Source organism: Myodes glareolus, chromosome 2 (genome assembly GCF_982192425.1).
Source record: "Myodes glareolus chromosome 2, mMyoGla1.1, whole genome shotgun sequence".
NCBI classification, from domain to species: domain Eukaryota; kingdom Metazoa; phylum Chordata; class Mammalia; order Rodentia; family Cricetidae; genus Myodes; species Myodes glareolus.
The window spans coordinates 11,548,351-11,554,439 of NC_142027.1; positions in this window are offsets into that span (position 1 = coordinate 11,548,351).

Below are 6,089 nucleotides of genomic sequence, written 5' to 3' on the forward strand. Positions count from 1 at the left end.
AACTGGAGTCAAGCTTGGCCGTGAAACGAGCTGCACAGAGCATTTCTGAAGTTACCTGTTATATACATATACACTGGAGGATCATATGGAGGGAGAGAAGGCTGTGGTGAGGGTTCGTTTTATGAGAGAAGAATAAATGAAAAGGACAAAGAGAACTTAGTATTAAATAAAAGAAATCACCCCTAGATAGTCACTTATTTAAATTGTGTCTTTATTTCTCTTTGTATAACCTCCAAGCTAGGTGGATGGGGCATGTTTGCCTTGCTGTATACATTGCTGTTGAATAGAGCTCCCTCTCTAGACTTTGACAACAGTACCTCTTCATACTGTCATCCGACCTGGCAGCCACTCTAGATAAGTGGGTTCATTTCTGCTAAGTTTTCTGTTTCATCCATATGCCCCTGAAAAGAAATATGCACACCTCAACACCCACATAAAATAACACTGAGAAGTCAATATAAATACAAAGTGTTCTGCAATGGTGGACAAGCTTTATTGGAAAAAAGGACATTTTCCACATCAAAACTCTTAAGCTACAACAAATGGAGAAGCAATACAATATCTAGCCTATAAACAAGTTCTTGAGTGGTGAGGGGTTGCTAGTGATCTTGGAAAATCTAAGTGAAGCATGATGAAACCAAAATAATAACCCAGAAGCTAAAAGAGTTTGAAATGCATTTTCAATGTGGGTTTAAAGGTCACTTATAGGAAGAATGGTAGGTTAACTGAGAAGTAGAGGAGAAGATCTACAGATGTTTTTTAAAAAAGAATCCATAGGACCATCTCCCACAACAGTGTGAACAGCAGCCGCCATATCTGTATCTGCCATAGCCATAGCCTAGGTCACTACAGTCGTAACCCAGCCCATGTATTAGTTGCTGTAGCAGCTCATAGTTCTAAGGTGGTTCAGTTGAGAAGGTTTCTCCTTTAGAATGTCACCAACTCCCCAAGGCTTTTATACACTTTTTTCCATGGTGGGAAGGGCAAACCCCAGCAGGTGTTAGCCTCATGCCTTACAGTAATTTCCATTTTAAAGATTTAGGCTGAACAGTTTGTTAGGGACACAGAAACCATTTATTTATTTATTTATTTATTTATTTATTAATGAATACTTCTATGTAGACTTTCAAGTTGGCTAGAGTATTAATGAACTTACAATATCATCAGATTTCTTATCTGGTTTAAATATGTTCCTAGTAGCTATGCTAGAGCAGAGGCTGCAGTGATTACTGCAGTGTGGCTAAGCATCTGTCCCTTTGCTATTCTGATGCTCTCACTTCTTTCACTTTGTTTATGGTGACTTTTCTAGTGTACTTATCACACTTTTTAGAGGGAAATTTGAGTTTATTCTTTTTAATATAATATTTTTATTGATTATTTAGGAATTTCACATAACGCTCCTCAATCATCCTTACTTCCCAGTCCTACCAAGTCTGCCTCCCAACCCTTGGGATCCACACCACAAAAACAGACACACAAAAAAAAAACCCAAACAAGTATACTTTGTGTTGTCCATACAGAGTTTGACTGGAGCATGGTCAAACTCCCTGTGGCCAGCCCCTTATAGAAAGCTGAATCCTTCCCCACTCACACCCTGCCAGTAATCCTTTGTTGTGGAGAGAGCTATGCTTCAGCATACTTATCATATTTTTAGAGTTTTCTTTAATGACTTTCTGTCTAGGAACTTTGAGTCGGATGTGACCACAGAAATCCTCTATGCCTCTCATTTTCAACTGTACTATTTTTTTTCTTGATTCTTTACCTTTCCTTATTTTTTTATTTTAATTTATGTTAAAAACTATGTTTTCTCACTTTACATGCCAAATCCATTTCCCACTCCCTCCCCTCCTTTTTGCTCCCCCACTCCCTTCTACCTTCCTATCCCATCCCCCAATCCACTCCTCAGAGAGGGTAAGGCTTCCTATGGGGAATCAACAAAGCCTAGCTCATTGCTTTGAGGCAAGACCAAGGCCCTCCCCCAGTATATCTAGGCTGAGCAAGGTATCCCTCCAGGAAGAATGGGCTCCAAAAATCCAGAAAAAGCAGTAGGGTCAAACAGTCCAAGGCCCACAGTCTGCTCCAGCCATTCTACTGTCAGCTACATCCAGAGGGCCTAGTTTGGTCCTGTGTTGGTTCCCTCACTGTTAGGCCAGAGTTGAGAAACTTCCATTAGCTGAGGTAAGTTATTTCAGTGGGTGTCTCATCATGGTCTTGACCCCTTTGCTTGTATTCTCACTCCTTTCTCTATTCCACTGGACTTTGGGGGCTCAACCCAATGTTTTGCTGTGGTTCTTTGTACCTGCTTCTATCAGTTGCTGGATGTAGGTTCTAAGATGACATTTAAGATAGTCATCAATCTGACTATAGGGCAAGGCCAGTTCAGGCACTATTGCTTAGGGTCGTAGCTGGGGTCATCCTGGGGATTCTGGGAATTTCTCTCATGCTAGGTTCCTTATTAGCCTCTTAATGGCTCCCTCAATCAAGACATCTCTTTTTTATTTTCCATCTCTGTCCTTCCCCCATCTTGACTATTCAGTTCCTTCCTCCTCCCCTTTCCCCCCTCCTCTTCCCCTTCTGATTTCCTTTCTACTCCCACCTCCATACTCCCAATTTTCTCAGGAGATAATGTCTATTTCCCTTTCCCAGGAGGATATATGTATGCTCCTCTTAGGGTTCTCCTTGTTACTTAGTTTCTCTGGGGTTATGGACTATAGGCTCCTTATCCTTTGATTTACAGCTAATATTCACCTATGAGTGAATACAGACTATGTTCATCCTTCTGAGTCTGGGTTACCTCACTTGGGATTTTTTTTTCTAGTTCCATCAATTTGCATGCAAATTTTAAGATGTCATTGGTTTTTACCATTGAGTAAATGTACCATATTTTCTTTATCCATTTTTCAGTTGAGAGGCATCTACGTTGTTTCCAGGTTCTGGTTATTACAAATAGTGTTGCAGTGAATGTAGTTGAACTTATGTCCTTGTAGTATGGTATTATCCTTTGGGTATATGCCCAAGAGTGGTATTGCTGGGTCCTGAGGTAGGCTGATTCCCAATTTTCTGAGAAATGGCCATATTGATTTCCAGAGTGGTTGAACAAGTTTGCATTTTTACCAGCAATGGAGGAGTATTCCCCTTACTCCACATCTTCTGCAGCATAAGCTATCATTGGTGTTTTTGATCTTAGCTATTCTGACAGGTATAGGATGGTATCTCAGAGTCGTTTTGATTTGCATTTCCCTGATGGCTAAGGATGTTGACCATTTCCTTAATTATCTTTCAGCCATTTGAAATTCTTCTACTGAGAATTCTCTGTTTAGATCTGTACCGCATACTTTAATTGGATTATTTAATATTTTGATGTCTAATTTCTTGAGTTCTTTATATAATTTGGAAATCAGTCCTCTGTCTGATGTGGGGTTGGTGAAGACATTTTCCCATTTAGTGGGGTGCTTTTTTGTCTTTTTGACTGTGTCCTTTGCATTACAGACGCTTCCCAGGTTCAGGAAGTCCCATTTATTTACTGTTGTTCTCAGTGTCTGGACTACTGGGGTTAGATTTAGGAAGTGGTCTCTTGTGCCCATAAATTGAAGGCTATTTCCCACTTTCTCTTCTATTAGATTCAGTGTGGTCAGATTTTTATTTAGGTCTTTAATCCATTTGGACTTGAGTTTTGTGCTTGGGGATAGATATGGATCTATTTGCATTCTTCTACATGCTGACATCCAGATGTGTCAGCGCCATTTGTTGAAGATGCTTTTTTTTCCATTTTGTAATTTTAGCTTCTTTGTCAAAAATCAGGTGTTTATAGGTATGTGAATTAATATCCTGGTCTTCAATTCGATTATATTTGTTAATCTGTCTGGTTTTATGCCAATACCAAGCTGTTTTCATTACTGTAGCTCAATAAAAGAGCTTGATGTCAGGGATGGTGATGCCTCCAGAAGTTCCTTTTATTGTAAAGGATTGTGTTGACTATCCTGGGTTTTTTGTTTTCCACATGAAGTTGACTATTGTTCTTTCAAGATCTGTGAATAATTGTGTTGGGCTTTTGAGGCTGCTTCTTCTGGATTAGGATGATCAGGTCTTCCTGTTGTAGGACCACTGGGTTCTGGTGTTACTATGTTGCTTTTTAGATTGTTGAATAAATTTTTGCATTGATGACTACTCATCTCTTCCTCCAATTGGTGCTGGAAGTATCTTTGCTCTTGGTTCAATTCTTGCAGTTACTGTCTGTTTCTTAGGGAGCTACTCTTAGTCTACTCTGTGAAGTCGTTGTCTGTGTCTCAGGGAGCTGCCGAGGTCTTTCTTAGCCTGCTCTCTCGTTTCGCTCTGCGCAGTTGCAGCCTGTGTTTCAAAGGTCCTCTGAGGTCACAGGGAATGAGTGGATTTGGGGAGGAGTGGACCCTGTAGCTTACCAGGTTTGATCTTTGGGGAGACTTCTGGAGCAGTCTACCTGCAGGAAGCTTGCCTGCTGGCTGGCTGGTGAAGCTGAGGCAGGTGGGGAACGTGCCTGGGGTTTAGTCCTGGCACCCAGGGCCTAGAGAGTGAGATGCCTGTCTGGTTGGCTGATCTTGGTTCACTGTGTGCCAAGCATAAGTCTTTGTGAATTATGATTACAGAAAGGGGATGGCAGCACATTGGAGGTTGCCACAGAGGCTGGGAACATTTTGGAGAGCAGAACACGGTTCACCTAGGTTTATGTATCATGACTGAGCAGCATCTGAGTGTAAATTGGGATTGTTCGTGGAGAGGAATAAGGTGAAATAGCAATTTGGGATATCACCCAATGTCAGCCAAATGGCTTGCAAATGTTTTCTCCAGAGTGTATATTATCTCTTTCCTATTTTGGTTATTTTGTTTGATATTTAGAAGCTTTCAGTAGATTACAATCCCACTTTGTATATTTTTGCTTCTGTTGCCAGAGATTCTGTAGCTTTAGTAAAAACATCATTTCTAATACCACAGCCAAGTAGTTTTGTAAATGATTACAACTGTAGTTTTAGAGTTTCAGGACTATGTTTAAGTCTTATATTTTAGTTTATTTTTATATGTGATATCCTATACAGATTCCATTTCAGTCTTTTTCATGTGGATATTTGGTTATTGTAATGCCACATATAAAGCCATTGTCCTTTCACTATTGTATATTTGTGACATCCTTGTCAAAATAAAGATGCCAATACATGTTGAAAATTGTGGGAGCTCTGAACTACACTTCTAAGGTCCATCTTCTGGTGTTTCTTCTGTGCTTGACACTATGTCTTTCTCTTTTAAAACCAGGCAATTAAACATGCTTCTAGCTTTACTGATCATTTGCAGGATTGATTTGCCTTTCAAGGTCTTCCCTGGGTTCTGGATGAATTTTAGAGTTGTTTTTCTATATTGTTGTAAAGAATGTCTTTGAGATTTTGATAAGATTCCATAGCACACTTTGAAGACGACAGAATAATGTTAATTCTTCCAAAAATGAAGGTAGAACCATTTTTTCTACTTGTTAATTAATTTCCTTCATTACAATTTTTTCCTGTGAAGTCTTGCACATCTTGGATTGTTTTTTATTCCTAATGATGTCATTTTATCACTGTTTTAAGTGGGCTTTTCTTAATTTTTCATATAGCATATTAATTGTGTATAGAAATGTCACTGATTTAACTGTGCTCTTTTCATGTTTGTGTAATGTAAAATTTTAATAGTTTATAAGTTTTTTTTCTCCTTAAGGCTTTCTGCATACTTGATTCTAGACCATCAGTAAGCAGAGTTGATTTTCCTTTTCCAATTTTTACTTGAATATTTTACTTTTCAGGAGTTGTTTTTTATTATTCAGTCACGTACAACACAACCAACTTACTTATTCGTGTCCTTTATAATTTATTATCTGTGTCTCTGGATGTAGAGTGGAGTTTTATTATATTCTAAACTTACATATGACTTTACATTTTTGTTATCATTAGGTAGGGATTTATATCTAAAATGATAAATGTGAACAGAGCCTCATAATGGACCATGAGATGTATACACATGAAAAGAAGAAAAACATTTTTTTTTTTTTGTATGAGAGAGACCTATACCATAAGGTTTCTTTTTCA